Raw genomic sequence first — 22,997 nt, forward strand, 5'->3', positions numbered from 1 at the left:
AATCCTAAGAAATCAAATTGAAGAAAACGGAGAGATCAAAAAAAGGAAAATTCAACTGATCTTGAGTCGTCATCTAATCAAATTGTAATTATAATCATCAACCGATCATAGGATATCATCGCAATGCAGGACATTGTACAAGAAATCCATTCACCATATTAGTTCTAGAGATATTCAAATCGACCAAACCACATTCATCATTTGTCATGACCCAAGAATGGCACGTGGCAACAAAGAGTGTGAGCACTACACACTGTCATCCAATTGTCTGTGATACCATGTATTAGAAAAAACCAATTTTGGGCATCGGAAAGTGTTTTACCAACATCCCATTGTGGGCGCCAAAATGTTCTAGCTAAGAGGTAAAATCCAGTCAACCATAACATCCAAAGGGTGATCTCCCTTTTTCCTATCTTCTAGATTCTTCTTTATTCCATTGTCTCTCAAACTATTGGGTTACCTTTTGTCTTTATTACCTCAAAACACCATATTACTCCTCTTAATCCCCCATCTTTTTATGCGATCCTTTATTTCCTTCAATAATCATCCCAATAAATGTCATGTTTCATCAAGAGTTTCCCTATCATTAACCTAATCAGTTTTAGACTTAACACCATATGTCTACCCTACAATAACAATATTGTTCTAGCCAAAAAGCACTAAGCCTGATTAGCGAGAAGCATTCAGTAATGATCTTCCTATTTTCAATCTCTGCCTTCTATTATAAAGTATGCTTCGTGTCTTCTGCACTTTTATCCTGACCTTTCTCATTAAGGTCCTTCGTCAATAACATTATTATAATAACCAACAGTTCCAAACCTCACCTAACCTTTCAACACTCATTGATATTGGACCTAATGGTAAGTAGGCTTCTGGCATTAGATTAAAGACTAGATTGGCCTTGGGCGTAACAACTAATCGCGTAATACCTAATCGACCTTGGACCTAACACTACATTGCCCCCTAGCCTTTAGTCTAAAAGACTAAAAAGGCTATAAAATATAAAGAAACCACTCATTTATATTTTAGAGCATAATGATGTGATCGATATTTAGCCTACCACCATATTTACAAGAAACTATTAAAAATTTGAATCTTAGTCACCTTTTAAAATATCAGTAAAATTTCTTACTTGCATCTTACAAGTGAGTGGTCAAATTTTGTCCCTTACTCATATTTGAATCTAATATCAAATTCAGACTTGGGACTTTGAGTGATTGGAAATGGACCTATCACCACATAGCACCCTTCAAACAACGCTATTATATTCTCTTTTACTTTCTAAGTGCTTACTTCTGATCACCAAGTCTCTACCTCGCCTAAATGTTACCATTGCCTTTTTTGAATAGACACCTCGGTCAATTGGTGATTGATATAAAATTATAATAAGATACTAACATTTACCTTAAAGTAGCTTAATCAGATGATTCATTATCATTTTACCTTTTTTATTAGATAAATCTTTCTCCTTTAGGATGATACCTGATCATTTTTTTATGGATCTGATGATACTTGATTAGAGATGGCAAATAAACTAGTACCCGTGAGTATCACCTGAACCCGTCCTCGTTTTGACGGAGAATCCCCGCATTGACTAGGTATGGGTAATACTCAAAGTTTTCAACTGGGGATGTGGATGAGGATGGGGATATACATATCCCGCCCAAATACCCGTCCTTGTTTAAATTACTAAAATATCTATAATTTATTAGGTCATCTAATATATATATATATATATATATATATATATATATATATATATATTATATTTGATATCCTATCATGGCAGAAAACAAATGGGTTAAAGTTTACAATCCTTCAAGCAATTGCAAGGGATGTTTTAGCTATTCTAAGAACAATTGTAGCTTGTAAATCTGCTTTTGGTACTAATGGTCAAATATTAACTTCTCACCATAGTCGACTTCATCGTATTACTATAAAGGCTTTGATGTGTACAAGATGTTGGATATGGAACTCAAAGCCATCTAGGTAAGTTACTCAAATTTATTAATATTTATTGTTAGTATTTTTTATGAATTTTCATTTAATATTCTACATTTTGTGTTTGTATGTGTTAAAAAATTAAAAGAGAAAGATTTTCTCATGAGTGAAAATGAATCTGATGAAAAAGGTACATTATATTCTAGGAATTAAAATTTTTAATTTCAATTATTATATCATATCTAATTTTTCATTTTTTTGTGTAGGTGGATCGAATGCAAATGAAATCACTAATCGTTTGTAAAATTAATAAATATTTTAGTTATTATAAAATTTTAGTATTGTGTAATTGTTTATTTTTTATATAATTATTTAAATTTTCTCTAGTTGTTATTTGATACTTTAATTTGATATTTATATTACTATATTATTTTTCTTAATATTTGACATCATGAAAAGAAAAAAGAGTATGTTATTTTAATATTAAATATTGTGATAATATCATGATTCCTTTGGTGTGATTTTTAAAATTTTTTATAAAAATTATTGAATTGATACTTGGAACAGTAAAAAAAATGGTTGAGTAAGGGTATAAGAATATACCCGTTACCTGGTGGGGATGGAGATGGGTCAAAAGTTGTATATCCGTTGGGTTTAGGGATGAGGATAAGGATGAATTTTTTATTATGGGGATGGGGATGAGATCATGATACCCATACCTGCCCCGCCCCGTTGTCATTCCTATACTTGATCATCTTTCTCTTTTAGGATGATACTTGATCTTTTTTCTTTAGGATGATACTTATTCACCTTTTACTCAACCAAATAATAGTTGATAATCTTTTAACCAATGGGATTATTCTTGATCATCATTTAGGATGATACTTTATCATCTTTCTCATTTTCTATCATAGGTTGCCTTTTACCTTCGGTTAGTAGTGCAAATTGTAACATCCTGGTAGGATATTACTTATATAAATAAAATAAAAAATTTATAAAAATAAATTACTCATTTATTATCAAATCATTTCCCAAAAATGCGCCGAATTTAAAACTTTAAAACTTAAGAATCACGATATAAAGTCAAAATATTCATAATCAGTCTTTACAATAATTAAATTACATGAAAATTTAATAAAATAAGTCTTTATAAATCCCCATGTCATTTGCTGTCGCTCTCCGTCACTAAGTATCTCCTGGCTCACCTGTAACATCATCTGCTCCCGGATAACAAGTTACCCGATCATCGCCACACAAAAACAGATAGGGTCAGCTATGCACATAGATAAAAGTAAATATGAAATAAACCCACCCAAAAATCTCATAATTATTTATCTTAAAAAAACACCCATTTTCCCACACTTATAACCATTATGAGTTTATGCATGTATTCTTGATCTTGGGACTTTCCCTTGCTTCCACAAACCTCCTCACTCGTGGTCCAACCTACGAGCCTATCCCGCTTGAAGTCCTGCTTCACGGACTCCCTCGCCCATCATCCGAACTCCTCGCTCAGACCTGGACACGCATACCCGCCTTTCCTACTATGAAGTCCCTTGCTCATAACATTCTCAAGTTTGAGCATGAAATGAACTCTCTCGCTCACTCATCCCAAACAGGAGTACCTTCGGTGAACTAAACCGTTCACATTTCGCATGTTGTCCACCCATCACGAACTTCTCGCTCGGGACTCAAACCAAGCACATCCTAGATCGCCTAAGGACTTAGTCCTTCAAGCCCAACATCACAAACATAAAAATCTCAACCGCAGCCGTATCTGCCTGGCGCTGCCAAAGTGTCATTGGGTGAAGAATCCACACATACCGCCTGGTGTCACTCCTCACGTCGCCATGCGCCATATCACTATTTTTCCAAAACTGTCACATTGCGTGGGTTTTGCTTGGCGGGTCAATTCTGCATCGCCAGGAGCCACACCAGTAAAAGTTACCTTTACTGGTTCATCTAGGAAAACTGATTTCAATTTATTCCTACACAATACAGATACTATTTAATCATCAAATTTATCGTTCAAAATTAACATCTAATAATCATATTAGGACTCAAAATGCACCATCACACACCATATGTATCAATCATTTAAATCTATATTTTCACATGTATTTACACAAACTCATCAACAACAAGTGTTATACCCGACACACAGTCTTGGACAACCAACAAGTATTGTTGCTCGACCAATAAATAGATTGTCATTTGAGAGAATAACTACTCAACCAAATTAGTTGGGAGTCTGGCTGCTCGAACAACAAGTAGATCGTCATTTGGGAGACTAATTGCTCGACCAAATTAGTTGGGAGCCTTACTGCTCGACCAACAAGTAGATCTTCATTTGGGAGACTAATTGCTCGACCAAATTAGTTGGGAGTCTGCCTGCTCACCAATGAGTAGATCGTCATTTGGGAGACTAATTGCTTGAGAAAATTAGTTAGGAGTCTAACTGCTCGACCAACAAGTATATCGTCATTTGGGAGACTAATTACTCGACCAAATTAGTTGGGAATTTTTTTGTTTCTCTTGTGAAGTTTCTCATTTTTATTCATGCCACATTAAAAACCTCATCTATAGTGAGGAAAAAAGAGTACGTTTACAACGAAAATTCTAACTAAAATAAAAATGTATTTTTTTATTTACCACGTTGAAGAAATTTTCTAAGTCTTTCATATGATTATTTGCCTTCTCTGACTTGATCACCACACCATCGACGTATGACACTGAGTTGTTTGACCTCTTCATGTTGGTCGCGCTTTAGAAACATCTCGATAAATCCCTCCTTTTTTAACCTTTCAATTTGAGTCTGTAACGTGTAACCATTATTCGTATCATGTCCATGTGTTTTATGGAAATGACACCAAGCTTCCTCATTTGGTCCCATCTTCACCTTAGTTCGTGCTGGAAAAGCTAGGAGTTTTGCCACATAAATGTTTTTCACCAACTCTCCCTAGGAAATGTTCAACTCCGGTACTTCTGTCTCTCGTCCCCTTTTTACCACTGGCCTTAATGGTATTTGATATCTTTCTTCTTTTTCCCAACTTTGCCTTCTTAGGTTCATTTTATTATCTATTATATCCTTTCTCCCAGTTACTTCTTTTCGTTCATTTTCTCTCTTTTTCATCATTTCTTCCTCTAGCTTGATTTGAGACCTAGGCCTCATTCTCACCTCTACCATTTTCTATGGTTTTCTTTCCACTAAAGACTCTCCAAAATTCCCTACCCTCAACCCCTTGATGAATGCATATACAAAAATGTCTTCATTTAGGGGTGGCACCTGCATAGACATTTCATAGAAGTGTCTTAAATTTTTTTTGAAGTATCCTTTTTTCTTGCTTTAAATCGAACAGGTATCCCACGTTGACTAATTTGGGCTTATTAACCGCAAAATGGTCAATGAACATCCTGGAAAATTCGTCAAAGGATGTTACCATGTGCTTTGGAAGGCTACTGAACCAATTTAGAGCTGCTTCATTCTAGGTGACCACAAACATCTTGCACTTGATATCATCAATTCCCCCACATATCAGCATTTGGGCTCGAAACATTTTCACATGTGCCAATGGGTCCTGATGTCTTGTGAACATTTTCGCCTTTAGGAACACACAGTGTAGAGGTATTGGTTCTAGTAGTATATTCTCTAGAAATGGCTGGAAATTCGTTCCTTGATTAGGTTCTGAATGACATCCTCTCATACTTCTGTTCTGTTGAAAAGTACGAACGAATTCTTCTAGTAGGTGTCTAGACACCTCGTTCTCCCATCGCAAGTCTTCATGTTGCCTTTGGTATTCTTCTACTCTTAATCTGCTTGTTGTAGCTTCGTTTTTGTGTTTAAAATGCTTAAGTACTGTTGTGATGGCTTGTAACATTGGTAAATGTCGTTTGGTTCTTGAATGTTTAGCTGTTGCACAAGACAAAAGTGGTGAGCACTAGTTTTCACGCCCAAGTGAGCGTGTCTCGCCTAGGCGGGACTAACAGAGGCTCACCCAGGTCTTCTGCACGAGTTGTCGCTCAGGCGACGAGCCTTCATTTTGAGCGAGGTGTAGTCTCGCTCAGGCAAAGAGGTCTCGTCTAAGCGAGAGAGCGCAGAAGACCATTGTTCCCACTTTTCGAGCTCTCGCCTAGGCGAAAGAAGCTCTCCTGAGCGAGAGAACCTTCTCGCCTGAGCGAGGCCTTTCAACCTGAGTGAGAACTGGGCGAGAATGTGCCCAGGACCTATTTTCTTCGTTGTTCTTGCGTGTTTGCCACATATTTTGGTCGAATTGCTATGTTAAAGCATGAAATGAATGAATTTGCATGTATTGAATGGTTTATGGGTTAGAATTGATGAGTTTGGCATGGTATACATATGAAATATGGTTGAATGGTTGATAATATATTGGAATGAGATTGGTATGCACGATAATTTCATACTTGGTTGGTGAAACATGATTTTTGGTATGGTCAGGACGTAATTCCACGAAGGTGTCGTGGTGGTGCTTGATTGGTCAGGACGTAATTCCATGAATCTCTAGGTGAGATCTCATGGTGGTGCCTCATTGGTTAGGACATAATTCCACGATGGTTGCGTGGTGGTGCCTCATGGTCATGACGTAATTCCATGACCCTTGTTAGTGGAAGCTCATGGTGGTGCCTCATGCTTAGGACGTAATTCCACGAGTTTCGTGGTGGTGCCTCATTAGATAATTTAGGAAGGATTAAAGTAAGGATTGCATCATGACACTCTAAAGAGTTAGTGAGTCTCACGTAGAGCGTACTAACTCAAGTGGTGTGAGTAGCAGGAGGCCCTAGTCTTCGGCAAGATAATGGCCTTAGATGTTTGAAGACTAACCTTGTGAGTGGAAGGATGAAACCCATTGGCAATTGGCTCTACAGAACAGTAGAGGTCATCACAAGTGCAAGCATCCGGTGAATCTGACTAATTATATGTATCCGAATAATCGTGTCGTGAGTCTTAGTGTTTTGTTTGCGAGTCTTCACATGCTTGGTTGATCTATGTATCTTTGTCTATAAAATTGTATGAAATAGCATGATAAATCATTTTCTACTCTAGCTTACCCTTTTTGCTTGTTTGTATGTTCTGTGTGTGGTTTTCTCTTTTTGCGATGATCATCAATTTATTAATGGGAGTAGATGCGAGAACTCCTCGTGGTCAACAGGGTAATGGCACTACAAAAAAATGACTTTAGACAATGGACCAAAAACCATGGCCTAAAGTAAAAAAACTGTGGCCTCAAGATTAGACAACGAATTGGCAACAAATTTGCAATCTTTGCATAGGTGGTCGTGGCCTATAGGCAACGGGTTTTTTCCATTTAGGCCAAGAAATTCAAAAACTGTTGCTTATTATGCAACAATTAAAAAACTTTGCCTAAAATGTTCCAATAGGCAACAATTCTTTGGCCAATATAATGCAACAATTTTTTTCATGTTGCTTATTTCTATAGGCCACATTTATGAAAGTGTGGAACAAAATAAATTTGTTTAAACAAGGCTTATAAAAATTGAATCATGTAAAATAATTTAAAATTTAATTTTAATTTTATCTGTACATTTAGACAATACTATTTTAAATGAAATATTAATAATTTTATTTGAACAATATTAATTAAAATATATTTATTCTATTAAAATAGTAGAAATAAAATAGATTAAATAAGAAACTTCTAACATATAATATGAAATTGAAAATTTTCATATATTGCAAAATTATATTGTAATATTGTGTACAATTCCATAAGTAAAAGTGTTTACAACTAATTAAAAAGTATTATGTTCTCCAAAAAAGAAAACGTACAATTTATCTTGTACTTTCATTCCTCTTCATCTTCATATACCATTTGAATTTTTTATCATTTTTCATCCTCTTGATCTTCACCAACATCCTAAAACAAAAAGAGAAGTTCAATTTATCTCTTAGCCAAATCCCAACTAATAAAACAAAAATAATGCAAGTCTTAATTGATAAAATAATAATATATAATGTAGAGGAATTCAAATCGTCAATAGTGTTTCACCACATATAAACAACAAAAACTTAAATAATTACAATTATATACCAATTTCTTGGTTTGGATATCTATACAAGTTCAATTATATCACTATAATTTTTTATCTTTCTCGCCAAGGAGATAATGAATGAACCATATACTAAGTTGCAAAATGGCAATAAAGCTAATTGCCCAATAAATCCAGTAGCATAATTATTGATCAATATATACATTTGTAAACACCAATCAGTGGCAAAATTCAGCAGCACTAGCATTTGATCAATTTGTGTTTAACTATACTTGTACTTGATAATCATTTGAATTAGGATTATATGTTGATGCAGATGAATGAGGTCCTACTGCACTACTTTCTTTGCACAAAAGACGTGTCATCAATTCATTTATATCATCATCATCATCATCATCTAATTCTGAATTTTGTTGCTTAAGCATTAATTTCATCATTGCCTTCATACCATTCACTTCTTCTTGCATGCTACTCATTTTAGCTTCACATTCTTTTTTTTATAGAAGCAATGTTTTCATTTCTCTTGAACATGGTAGGTGTCATAGTCCTTCCATAGCAACACACTCGACCAGGCTTTTCTTTTCCAAGCAAAGATTCAAATTTTTCTTCCAATGACTCATTTGAATTTTCAATGGAAGTTTGAAATGTAGCCTAATAGGAAAACACAATGAAGACTAATCAATTTTAAATTTTAGACATATTTAATATTTAATTAAGTAAAATACTTACAATAACATTTTGTGTTTCTTCATCCACTACTTTTCCTTTAAGACCTTGACTAGTTTTGATGAACATTTCAGCACGAGTCACTTCTTCCCCTTCATTCTTATTTGCAAGCTGCATTAATAAATATGATTAAAATAAATTTTCACATTAGATATGGAAAAGCAAGAAATAGTAAAGTATTGAAATAGTAATACCAATTGAGCACGAATTCTAGAAAAGTTTATTGGTCCCATTCGATGCATATACTTTTGCTTAGCTCTATTAGCAACATTCTTTTCACTAATGCTCTGCATTATATATTAGAGAGAAAAATATTAAGTTAGATAGAAAGTTTGAATTTATAATAGTAATAGTTGCAATAACTTACTTGAATAGTGGAATTTTACCAATATGTCAACAACTGCTTGAAATGATCTTTAGAAATATCATATGGACAATCTTTTAGTTGCTACATCATCATCCAATATAATTTCTTGACAGTCTTCAATGCCTCTTGCATGTATTTGTAAGCACTGAGTTGGTCCTCTTATTTTTTTCTTAGACATAACTATTTCGAAGTTAAAATTGTATAAGATAATAAAGGTCGAGTCAATATATCCAATGACCATTATAGAAATATTTATATCAATAATAAAGGTTGAGTCAATATATATAATAAATGATTTAATTTTAGCCATGGTAAAAACCTTGAAACTGTGTGAAAAAGACACCTAATTTCATACAAGTAACTAACACATCGCGTGTAAAATCCTACCAAAGAAACTAATACAAGTAACTAACATCTGTGTGGAGAGGGTGAACCAAATAAATTTAAATATTTTTCAGCATTTGGTTTTCCATAAGGTCCATATTATACACATGAAAACCAAACTTAGAAAATAACAACTTACTTTCTTTAATGATACATCCAATACTCATAAAAAGATAGAAATAAGAATTTGTATCCCTACCCAAAAGTTTCCATTCACACAAGCTAAAGTCTTGTAGCACCTAGAAGAGTAGGAGATGTAATGAAAAATAATTTTATTCCAAGAAAATAGTTTTCTTCCCCTGATAATTTTTCTTTGAAGGAACTACTCATAATTGTGCAAGACTATAAATAAAGTGACAAAGAAATTCTTCAGTTTCAGATAGAAGGCACAACACCAATAATTAAAATGGCTATCAAAATTTACAGACAGGCAAGAATGATATAATGGTGTAGGTAGTCACTGAAATGGGGAATTATTACCGTGCTCAACTTTACTTCTATGATAGTTGCCTCAAACTTAGCCTTCACCATCTCTTCCTAAACAAGAATATTAGGTGAAAATCAAAAGACTTCAGTCAAAAATATCATCAAGCATCCTGCCTCCACAACATAGACAAGAAAATTTATGCACTGACATACCTCAATAACTTTAAGAGCACGTTCAATTTTCTGAATTTGTGTCCTCTACTCCTAGTTTATCTTTTAAAGCTATGAAAAATGTACTTACTCAGGTCAACACATCATCCTTAGACAGAATATATTTCAATAACTTGAAAATCAATTATAGTACTACAAATAACTAGTGAAAAATAATGACATAATGTTTTTTAATTTATTTTTTGGAAGTAATAGAGCTCAATAGTAATTCTCTTAGATCTAAAAGGAGAGTAGGATCAACCTAAAGCCAACAGTAGATATTATTATCATACCAACAAACAAAAAACTAGCAGCTAATGATGATGTTGTAGTGATACACAATACATCAGAGGATGGATGCACGTCAAGCCAAGCATAATCCAAAAGCACTCACAAAAAAAAATGAATAGTAAGGTGATGCCGCCTGTTGAGCTCTATGACCTACAAAAGCCTTACTATTCAGTTTCTAAGACCTACAGAAGCCTCCAACCCTCAAAAACAAAGATTATGCACATAAACACAAACCCCATGCACACAAACATATAGCTGCAGAACGTGCCTACAAGCACATTTTTTATTCAACCCCACAACAACATAACCTTCCCAAGACCAAAGTCCTAAGAAGAACACAAAGAAAAACTCTAATTCGAAAGCAAAAATGGATGAATTACGGTTTATGTGCATCAATGGTACACCCCTGGGTCAGCGCAAAGAAGAAACAACAGATGAATACCTATCACAGGTTCATCATCTCTCATAGAATATCACTTTTACTCTAATTCAGTCCATAACCCTTTCTTCCCACATTTAAACCACCTCAGGCTAGCATACTTGCGTTTTTGGAACTAAAATGAAAAATTTATCTGAAAGTGGAGCGTACCAGAGAATAGAGACACACGAAATGCTGAGACGATGACAATGAATGATGATTGCACGACGACGAAGGTGAACCGATCATGGCGCGATGACGAGGATGAATCGATGATAGCATGACAACGACAATAATTGACACGACGATGCGACGATAAAGGTGAATGTGCGACGACGAGGTTGAATCGTGAGACGACGAGGTGAATCGTGCGGCAACCACGAGAACTGATGACGACACGATGACGACGGTGGTAAGTCGTTAGCCGATTGACGATGGACGCACTACAAGAAATTTATTGATTACCGACGAATATGTTCCGATGGATAACTATCCGTCGGTAAAGTTTATTTTCCGACGGAGGTACCGATGGATATTGATGATTTATTTACCGACGGAAAGATCCGTCGGTAATGTCCTATGTGAATTGGGTTTCTTATCTACCGACGGATCCTTCCGTCGGTAATGTCGTAGGTGTAAGTTACCGACGGCGTGTTCATATTTACCGACGGAGAAGATCCTTCGGAAAATTCTCGGCCAAATGAAAATAAGATTTCACTTTCCCCTCAACCATTTTCAGTTTACCCCTTTCCCCCAAAATCACGAAAACCCAATGCCTTTCAGAAAATCACCGTGACCACCGCGTGTGACGCTCCACTGTGATTCTTCCGTTCATGCCCTGACGTGCGTTCTCTGGCGCAATCAACCGCTGCCTCATCTTCTTCGTGCATTCTCCGACGTGAGCCTCTTGTAGCGTAGTGTGTGTGGGTCTTGGACGACGACGCGTTCTCCGGCAACGTCAATGTAGTGGTAAGTGTCAACTGCCATGATGTTTGTTTGAATATTTTATCCCAAAACTTGTTCTCACTGTCGTTGATTCTAAAATTGGTAAGGGGAGATAATGTCCGGTTGGGTTTAGCAGTGGCGGGCAGGCGTGAAAGCTGCAATATTGTGGGTTGTTTGCAAGAGACGTGAGACACTAGGTTTGATCAATTTTCCCTTTCTGACTTCACTGCCCTTTTGAATTGATTGCTTTGTTGGATCCGAATTTGATTGTTTGGTTTTGTTTTGGATTCCATTAAGTTATTAAGTTGATTGATTCATTGTGTGAATGTGTTCATGTCTCATACAAGCATGTCTCATTGGGTTGTGTTTCCCAATTCAGTGGTCATTGCTAGGTGTGTGCCATTTTCCCATTTCATTGTCTCGATCCCTTATTGAGTGATGTGTTCTATTTTTTGTTTAAGTGAGTTGGTTGATTAGGGATTTGGTGTAGTTTTGAACCAATTCGTTGATCAAATTGTGCATCAAGTTTAATTATGTTCTTATTTCAAAAACTTTGAAATTGGGCATCCTTAACAGCCATAGGGATTGGTGATAAACTGTGAAATTGGGCATCCTTTACAGCCACAACCACAACCATTGAATCAATCTCAACTTTCATACAAAAAAGCCACAAATTTAATTTTTTATAAGTCTTATGAGAGTAGTTTAGAATCATTTTTCAGCTCCCATATAATAATCTCATTCTAAAAATATGACCTACATAGGGTATGATTAACGAAAATATGAATTGCATTAAAGGTAGTGAATAGAGTTTCAAAGCTGCCAAAAATTTGAATAGTATGAGCCTATATCAATTAGGTTATGAGACCTCAATCTTAAAAAGGGAGAGAGAAACCCCCTTAGAAAGAAACTTAAATTGGAATTGTTTTGAAATCTGAAAAAATAGTGTGTTTTCACTTAGTTCAGATTGTATTTATATAACTACTAAATATGAGTAGTTAACCTTGTCTAGGTAGTTTAGTGGTAGTTCTACCCATGCTTTAGCGTAAACTTAGTTTTAGCCTACCTTTAGAGGTTTTAGGTAGTGAAATTCTGAGTTTTAGGTAGGATTTCAGTTTTGAGTTGTTCCTTAGGCTCCTTTAGTCATTTTAACTTTGTTGAGTAGGTCATTGGTGCTGTTTTTACCAATTTTATTGTACTGCTTATTTCATGCACATGTTTTATGTGGAATTGTTAAAGTTTGGGTCTCCAAACATCAATTTTTGTGCAGCATGTTATTGCAGACTTTTACATTAGTTTTCATCATTCATATAGCAATTACAATGTGTTTGTTCCATTGCTTCATATTTCCTTTGCTGAATTGGGATGTCTTAGCTCATTTTGACCATTTCTAGTTCATTTTTTGGGTTTTTACTAGGCAAATTAGAATTAGGTTGTTAATTCTGAGTTCTCATCTGTTCTCAACCTTTCTTTTGATAATTGGAAGTTTTCCAAGTAGTTCTATAAAAGTTATGTGCAGTAGTTTATTTAATTTCTAAATTTTTGGAGTTTTAGCATAGTTTAGTGGTAGTTTTAGGTCTTAGGTAGCTAGATTTTGAGCTGTAATAAGTTTTAGCAGTGTGAGCTGTTTTCTATTCATATTTTGCCATTAGAAACATGTTAGGATAGTTAGATTAAACTTTCATAGGTTAGCTTAGTACATGCATACACAAAAGGGTCAATTTTGTAGACTAGTCTTGGTTTTAGGTAGTGATTTTTGGTAAATCATTTAGGAGATAGTTTGTGACTTAGGATTAAGTTTTCTTAAGTCATTTTAACCTTGTCTAGGTATTTTAGTGGTAGTTCTTCCCATGCTTTAGCATAAACTTAGTTTTAGCCTACCTTTAGGGTGTTTTTAGAGGTTTTAGGTAGTGAAATTTTGAGTTTTCGGTAGGATTTTAGTTTTGAGTTGTTCCTTAGGATCTGTGAGTCATTTTAACTTTCTTGAGTAGGTCATTGGTTCCGTTTATACCAGTTTCGCATAATAGATTTCAGATTAGAGAAAAAAGGCAAAAAGTCAACTTTTGGTCAACTTTTCAACTTTTCAGCCAAGTTACTACATTCTTTCTTTGTTTTTGTTAGTTTTTCTGTCCTTGGTTTACTTTTTCTGCATAAAAATAGGCCACACAACTTAGTCACACTAATTCAATGAAAAAATAATGAAGTTAGGTATTTAACTAGACTAGAGATTCATAAACTAGCCATACAAGTTAGTCTCCACCTCAGTTTTCGTTTTCCTTGATATTGCTCACTTTTAGCTTAGTTTTCATCTTTCATATACTGAATACATTGTTTTTGCATCATTCCTCAACATTTCCTTTGCTGATTGGATAGTCTTAAGCTCATTTTGACCAATTTCTAGTTGATTTTTGTGTTTTCTGTAGGTAGATTTGAATTTCCCTCAAAATTTTGTTTTGTGATGTCTTCTCCACATTTTCGACGGCATAATCTGTCGGTAATAACCGGCAGTCAGAGCGACGGATGTTTCCGTCGGTAATTACCGGCAGACTTGAACAATTCATCGGTAATTACCGGCGAACTTGAACAATCCGTCGATAAATGATTACCGACACGCGGTTTACTGGCGGATTTGTTGCCGTCGGAAGTTCGTCGGTAAAACGTTATTACCGACGGATTATGCATATTACCGACGGATTCTGACCGTCGGTTTCGTTTTTTTGGTAGTGACGGTGTGAAGGGTTTCACAGATGGTGATGGAGTTGAGAAGACAGAGTGGGTTTCGCAGGTGGTGATGGGTCGAGAAGACGGAGCGGGTTTCGTAGGTGGTGATGGAGTCGAGAAGACGAAGCGGGTTTCGCATGAGGTGATGGAGTCGAGAAGAGGGAGCCCTTACAGAAATAGGTTTTAATTTGGACATTGAGTGAGTGAGTGAGAACTAAGAATTAACAACATGGAGGGAAGAATTACAGGCTTTTCATTTTTCCCTAGATACCGATTTCACTAACACATTGATACTTAGGCGCTAAAATTTATATTTCCGAAGTTATTAAAGTTATTTTTTAAAATTTATTACAACAACGATTTTATGGTATAGCCCACACATCTAAAGCCAACAAGGAAATAAATGTGGCGTAAAGTATCCACATTTTGTAAAGTGTTGCCATTGGAATACTTTAAGTCATGCGTGTAAAATTGTTGCCTATACTATGATTAGGCAACGCTTTTATAGTCGTGGACAAATTTAGTGTTGCCTAAAGTCATTTTTGTTGTAGTGTGGAGATTCCGCTGCATAGCTTATCTTAGGTCGGCCCCACATTTTCTGAATTTTCTTTAGGGCTATAACCCATGTATTTCCTTACCCTTGGGGCATTTACTTTATTACTGTTAGACTTTTCCTCTGTCTTGTTATTGGCATCGTGGTGTGCCCAAGTTTTCCTTCTAAACATTCTTGGGTAACTGTAAGGAGTAGTGTTTATATTCCATGACTTTGTTCTTTATATTATTATGTGTGATGTTGCATTTAATTAAGGTTAATATTTAAATGGGATGTTACATATATTGTACCTGTCCAAAAACAATGCATCGATATATTACCGATGATAGGGTGATGATCAACAAAGAACAGAGATATGAAGTGGCATCGCCAACAAGCTGACGCTTGAGCAAGGATGAGTAGAGGTGTAGAGTTGTATTGCCATATAGTCGATGTCAGTAAGGATAACAAATCAATCTTCTTGTAGGAAGCTAAGATTAAGGAAAGAATGCTAACGAATATTATGTAATTATTATATTACATCAGTTATTATTGAGGTTGGTTGAGATTTAGGAAGATATTGATGATTATCTTTAAGATTATTATGTATATCTGTAATATTTGTAACTGATTCATCTACTATAAATAAGAATGTTACTCTCATGGTCAAGGGACAAATTGTTTTTGACCTAAGCAAGTTTTAAGCTAAGGTTAAAAATATTTCTTTCTTTTTATTTTCGTTTAAGAATTATCTAACACTTTTTTTGACCAGAATATATATATATATATATATATATATATATATATATATATATATATATAATATAATATCATTGTAGTATTATAAACCTCCCTATTACGTAGATACTTCAAAAGCCAAATCTTGTAGGGAGAATGATGAAGTGATCGGTCAAACCGGCATAATACATCTCTATAAACCATGTGGGCCTATTAAAGCGTAGGTGTTGGCTAACTTTTTTATTGAGCTTAACACCCCCTCCGCCCTTGCCAATGAGACTTATTGCTTGGAATGGAACTCGCTCAAGAAACTGATATTCGCAATTTGCTAGATTCAATTTTTTTTATGTAAATTATTTTACTTGGAGATTTTTTTTAATAATTATGCTATTTTTAGATATTAAAATAATATTAGCGACACATTTACCTATTTTCATGTATTTTTGTTATTAACAATTTTTAAAATTCATTTTAGTGTTTAAAAGTTTAGTTTTTCAAACTTGTATATTTATTTTTATGAACTTTGTAGAAAAATTAATATACATAAGAACATTTAATTTTTGTACACCGATTCTTAAAAGTTTGGTTATCGGAAGGATGACCCTCTTTGACTTGAGAGGTCCTTTTGAGGTTCATGATATTTTGTTGTGATTTTCTTCTATGGATATGTGTGAGGCTATTCATATCTTGAGCTTTTCCGTGTTCTAAGGTAGTTCGTTGATAATGGAGTCCAGGAATGGGCTTGGACATAATGCATCATGGTTGAAGATCGGAAACCTCGTTAGTCGTATTCTTGAACCTAATAAAAAATTATGGCAAGGGTTGATTATCACTTTGGACGACGTGTTTAAGACAGATGGATGAGGCTAGCACCAACTTTCAATCTACAAACCGAGCAACGAACATCACAACAAGGTGCTAAATGCATTTATGGACTGAGGTCGTAACTCGTAGTACCATTCCTAGGCTTTCCCCTTGAAGGCGGTATTGAAGACCCAACAATGAACACAAGTGTCTCTGGATATTATGTTAACTTATGTAATATAAGCCTGGTATGTACTTTCTACATCTGATGTTCTGTCATACTTATTGTCGTCGAGCTCAGCTTGAGGAGTTGTGCAAAAGGGCACTTGTAGGGTACATACCCTAGATCCCTCTTGGGTTGGAGGTGTTTTTCGCTCTGACTGGGATTACACAAGATTCAGGATTGTCTCTCATATGCGACTACACACTATTTGAGCTCTTATGCAACTATATTCATTTCATCCCTGGGTTGAGTGTTGGCTTTAGAAGACTCTCTCCTGACTTCTAGGCAAATGCCGATTTGACGATCTTTCCTTCCATTTGCTGAGAGAAATCTAAATATTGTGCTGAGAGGACTCATTTTTCTTAGTGTAGGATGTTTGGGTGTAACATCCTTCCTATAAATTTAAAACTTTATTTATTGTGTCAAAATGAGTAATGTCATGTGCTTACATTATTAGCAAAATCATGTTCCAAAACCATTACAAATTAAGTTGGGAAATACTAAAAGGACAATACAAAGAAAAAAGTCTTTAGTTAAATCCCCACTAGCCCTCTCTTTGGCGCTAAGCACCCACGTCCTCACCTGCAACACCATTTGTTCATGTGTATCAAGTTACACGATCATCACAAAACACAAACAGATAAGGTGAGCTCAAAATAATAGAAATATATAACAATACAATTTAACCCAAATCCCGGTTATTAAGTTAAACCAACGACCCTTCTAAGGACTACCATCCTCAAACACAAGCAATCACACACCACCCTCGTGCGCATCCCGATTCTACACACTCTGATGATATCCTTAAGATGACCATTGCTGCCACAAGTTCCAACTTGTGGTTCCACCATCAACCGGCCACCACCTGTAGATCACACGCGAGAATTATCTTGTTACGAACTACAATCCGTAACACCGAGTGGAGCTCCCCAATATGAATCACAATCTGTATTTATCACAAGACTACCAACCTCACTAACTCCAATTCGTGAAGGGAAATCAAGTGAAACCAATCCGTATGAGCCATAACTCACATGCTCACACCGGGATTCCAATTACCATTAGGCTACAACCTAGAATGTCCACGTGTTTAACTCCCCATCACAAGCTACAACTCGTAAATGGGCCCTAGCAAGTCATCTCCTCAAGGCCTTCATCCAAAGTTGTGTAAAAATCTTCCAACACAAACCATCCCTGCATGTTGTATCGCCTGACGCAACTCTAACGTCTCCAAGCGAAATGTCACTCTAGATCGCCTGGCAGCACCACATGCTGCTAGGCACCATGCACTTCAAAAGTCCCTGTTTGACAGTTATCGCCTGACGAAACCTTCCTAGGCACCAAGCGTTCTAATGGCCACTGTGTTGGCCGTTATCGCTTGGCGGCTTGCCCCGCGCCGCTAGGAGCCATACCAGTAGTGTTATGACCAAAAGTACAATTTTACATAAGGGAAGTTCCCAAAATAAAAACTATACATTGCCACTGTCCAAGCAAACAACTCCTATTACACTCTAATAACTCATGATAAATCCAGTTTAGTACCAATATGAAGTCATCTTTCATGCATTTTCCCTTACCATTACCCCTTGTCCAATTTATATCATTATCCTCTAAGAAGTCCAGATAAAACCCCAACACACCCAATGTAGAACAAAGTTAGATTGCACATCTGCAATGGTCAGTCGCCTAGCGACAATTCAAGTACCACCACGCGGTGCATACAATCCTAGGCAAATTCCAAATTTTTCCTGCACCGATGTGAACCCTAATTTCCCAATATTCATTCTAGTGATGCAATGTTTGTAACATTCCTACTGGAAATCACTTAATTAAAATAAATAAATAATAATTGAAGGTCAAGCATCATAATTTTATTATTCCTAAATGCGGGAAACTTTGAAAAATATTCATTGCGCTTAAAATTAAATAAACCAGTTCATAAATGAATTACAATTTCCAAACCATCGGCTACATGAAAACAAAACATAAACAGAATCTCTAACCAAAAGTCCCATGCTATCCCTTTCTCCATCGCTATGCATCAACAACATCACTTGGAATATTGTCTGCTCCCGTGTAACAAGTCACATGATCATCGTCAAACACAAACAAAAAGGATGAGCTCATAAATGATTAACTAATAAGTTAATAAAATCAAAATACATCCAACTATTTTATTCAACTTAGTTCTTGGCCAAGACCTTAATACCCCAAGGCTTTTCAACCTTCAATTCACACAAATAATTGACCATGGACTTGGGATATGTGATGCTCACACGAACCTCCCCACTCGTGGTCCTGCCTCTACGAACCTCCCTGCTCGTAGTTCAACTCTACGGACCTCCCCGCCCGTAGTCCAATACACGTGATCCACCATCTCTGAACCTCTCCGCTCGCAGCATCTCTCAAGTGTGAGCACGGAACATACGAACCTCCCCGCTCGTATCCCCACACGAGAGTATCAGGATTTGAACCTCCCCGCTCATATCATCACATGTTCACCACCATCCATGAACCTACCTGTTCATGGCAAAACATCTCCTTATCCAAGTTTTACACCGTAGTATGAAAACAAAAGCAAGAAAGTGTTCCTGGCTGTGAGCTATCGCCTAGAGCTACCTAAGCGCCGCCAAGCGAAAATCCTGCGCAGATCGCCTAGCGGAACACACTCGTCGCCAGGCGCCAAGATGCATCCAGAGCCACTGTCTTAGGGTCTATTGCCTGGCAGATCACACCATGCCACCAAGCGCTACGCGTTGCAGGCACACCTCTATTGGTCCTATCACTTGGCGGACATTCGTAGACTGCCAGGCACTACACCAGTAGTGAGATTCTACTAGTTTTTAGCACCGAAACAGATTTTCCTATACTCTCAACATACCTCTTAAGGTATTACCATACTCTCAATCCTCAAGTCGAATTCTTGGTAACCTGCCACGCACATATGGTTCAAGTACCTAAAATTCACAATTGTCAATTCTTCTATTCAAGGCCTATGAGTTTACCAAGTACTCTATCATTGTATAATAACCCAATCAAGCTTAGGAAAAAGACCACCAAGTACCTTACAACCAGACAACTTACTTCTATTGCACTACAATGATACCAAAACTTTTCACTCAATTACCTTCCAATTAAGTTACACAATTTATGGTGAATTCCTTAACCTGCCATATTAAAATTATCCAACATCTCTAAGTTTATAACCCGCTGAAATCATATCTTTCCAGTTCCTATAATCCCAATTACCATTATCCTTCATTTTGTTTTAAATTCCATATCCATATTGACTCTCACATACCCCTACTATGACCATATCTTCATACACTTTTCATTTTTGCATTCCGATTTATTAAGACTTAAGCACAATCTTCTCGTCCCTCCAAATTTCATATCATGGACCAATCCCCAAATTGCGATTTCCAGAACTGTCAAACTACAAAGCTGGAAAATTTTAGCTACCGCTTGGCGGCATATCATGCGCCTCTAGGCGGCGTATCAGATTCTGTGAAATTTCCCACTTTTTTCGTTGTGCAAATATCCTTTACTCTTCCGCAACTCCTTCTCGCCCTACACTAGGACGAATTCGTACGCAATCCCAGAAATAAAAAAGCATAAGGAATGCTAAGATTTAATAATAATTAGACGTTGGAATAAATTTCCTGGTTGTCCACTTTCATCCCTTCTCATAATCCCATGATCGCCCACTTGCCCTTGCCCAAACGATTTATTATACAACCTAATTTCATTCAATTAATAGCATTCATCATCACACACAATATCCAACCATAAAATTCCAAAAGTCGCAAGGCCTCCTCCATCAAACAACACAAAACAGTCACATCCAGCGTCACATTGCTTAGCGGTAGTTTATCGTCGTCAGGCGATTCATAGCAGAACTCAGAAATTGGGCAGAAACAGATGATTCGCCTAGCGACACACTCATGACCGCCAGGCAGTTTTTGGGCAGAAACCTAGAAACATACGAAAAATAGCGTAAAACATAAGGGAATTTCATGCATTTGATCCTAGCAGAATACAATCTATCAAACATGAAAAAAACATGCAAGAATAGTTTTCCTTACCCTGTAATCCTTGCTCCAAATGATCTTCTAATCTTTGCTTTATAATGCCAAAGAACCTTCCTTTGCTACTCCAAAAATTCAGCTCTCACTCTTCCAAAAACATGTATGATAGCTTTGAAAACCTCTCTTTCCAGCACTCACAAAAATACAGTCTCAGTCCATTATGGTTGTTTTCCAGCTCCCTTGGTTGCCCCTTCTTGCACCTAGGGTTTCTCAGCGCAAAAAGAAAGTTTAATTTACGTAGGCCAAGGTTCAACACAACCATACAATGTCAAGTCAATGCACAACCAATTCCTACACCTTTAGGAATTTAATATCACGCACCAAGATAAAATATATTACTAAAACAACAAGCAATTAAATTAACACACAATTGGCATACATAGGACTTAAACCCAAGTCCTTTCATAACAACCAAGTACTCTCATCCACTTGAGCTACTACTTTTCCACATCATAAAGACTAATAATTAATGTCATAAAGATTTCCATTACCCGCATTTATTAAATAATTATTTAATTAATTATTTAAATTCCTCGGGTCTTACAACGTCCACCAATTTGTGCTCAATCATAATTATAGAGTTCATACTCACTCAATTTGCAATCAATTTCATAAAATTACTCACCAGCCACAATTTGAAATCACATTCACTCATCCTTAATCCCAATCATGAACCCTCATCCCAATTATTCTATTTTTCATACAATTATCATCAACTAATACACTCCCATACATTCAATCACATTACCATTCACACGATCACACATATGGATTCAATTCAGGCCTCCTAAACATCACGAAAATCATAAAGAATCACAAAACTAGGTAATTCAGTTTACATCGCCTAATAGATAGAACACAACCACCAGGTAGTTCATAGCAAAACCTAGAAAATTGGGTTCAGAACACATGTGTCGCATGACGGGTCTTCAAAGTCGTCAAGCATTTCTGAAAAAATTCTAGAAACATGCACAGTCCAAAAATTTGGTAGACTTCATAGGTACACACGGATTCCATACATCACAGAATCATATATTTAAAATTAAACACAAAAGGCAGCTCCTCTAACTTGGATTCCTTGCTCATGTTGCAACCTTAGTCCTTTCTTGATACCAACGCGTTCCCCTTCTTTGGCTCCTACTAGTTCCCAGTCCAATTGGCGCTCCAATTCATTCTCTCATACTCAATTTTCAGTGCAAGTGGATTTTCTGTATCATAATGCCTATTCCTCTCCCTCACTCACTTTATTCTCCCCTCTTTTCCAACTCCAAAAAAAGTTACTCTTTTCCAACTCCCCTCTTTATTCTCACTCACTTTATTTACTAGGTAATATAAAAAAATTACTTAATTTTATTAATTTTTGTTTCATTTGAATAACTCTTTTGTTTCGCTAAAACAATTATTTCTCAACCATTGAGTATATATATTGATATTTGAAAAGTGTTCTTAGATGTCTAAGGTATTTTTCATCTTGTCATACCCTTAATTATACATTTGTTTTTCTTTGTGCGATTTCTTTCAATAGTTTGTCAAATTGTTTCTAAGACACACATTTGTTAATTTTTTTAATATATTTATTTAATGTTTATTTTCATCATGTAGAATACTATTTCAGTACATTTTATCTAATTAGTTTTTATTTTCTAACTCATTATATCAATCATACTGTAATTTTTACACTATAATTGTATAAATAACTTTTATTTACTACAATATCAAAATTCTATGTAATTGCCATGAATATTTTTTTATCACCATCCAACATATATTGGAGTTCAAAAGATACAATATCTATGTCAAAATTTTATTATTATGTTTATTATTTGTTATTTGCATCATTTTGATTAAGTGATGTATTATCATTTTTATTAGTGTATAAAAAAAAAGAGATTCATTAGAATTTAAAAAATTGAAGTAAACAAACATTTAAAAAATATTTTAATTTGAATATTTGTTTTCCATTAAATTTTTTTTAAAATATTTTTAAATTTTATCAACTAGGTTTCATTCATGTTTGCAGTTTGTAAATTTAATAAATGTTTTGGTTCTCATGAAATTTTATTTGGTATTCTAATCTAAAATGTAAACAATTATAATTTATTTCAAATATTTGATATCGAAGAAACAATCATCCTCCTAATGAATATAATAATATT

The sequence above is a fragment of the Vigna unguiculata genome, chromosome 4 (assembly GCF_037176805.1).
Source record: "Vigna unguiculata cultivar grain cowpea cultivar isolate G323 ecotype 2 chromosome 4, ASM3717680v1, whole genome shotgun sequence".
In the NCBI taxonomy this organism is placed as follows: Eukaryota; Viridiplantae; Streptophyta; class Magnoliopsida; order Fabales; family Fabaceae; genus Vigna; species Vigna unguiculata.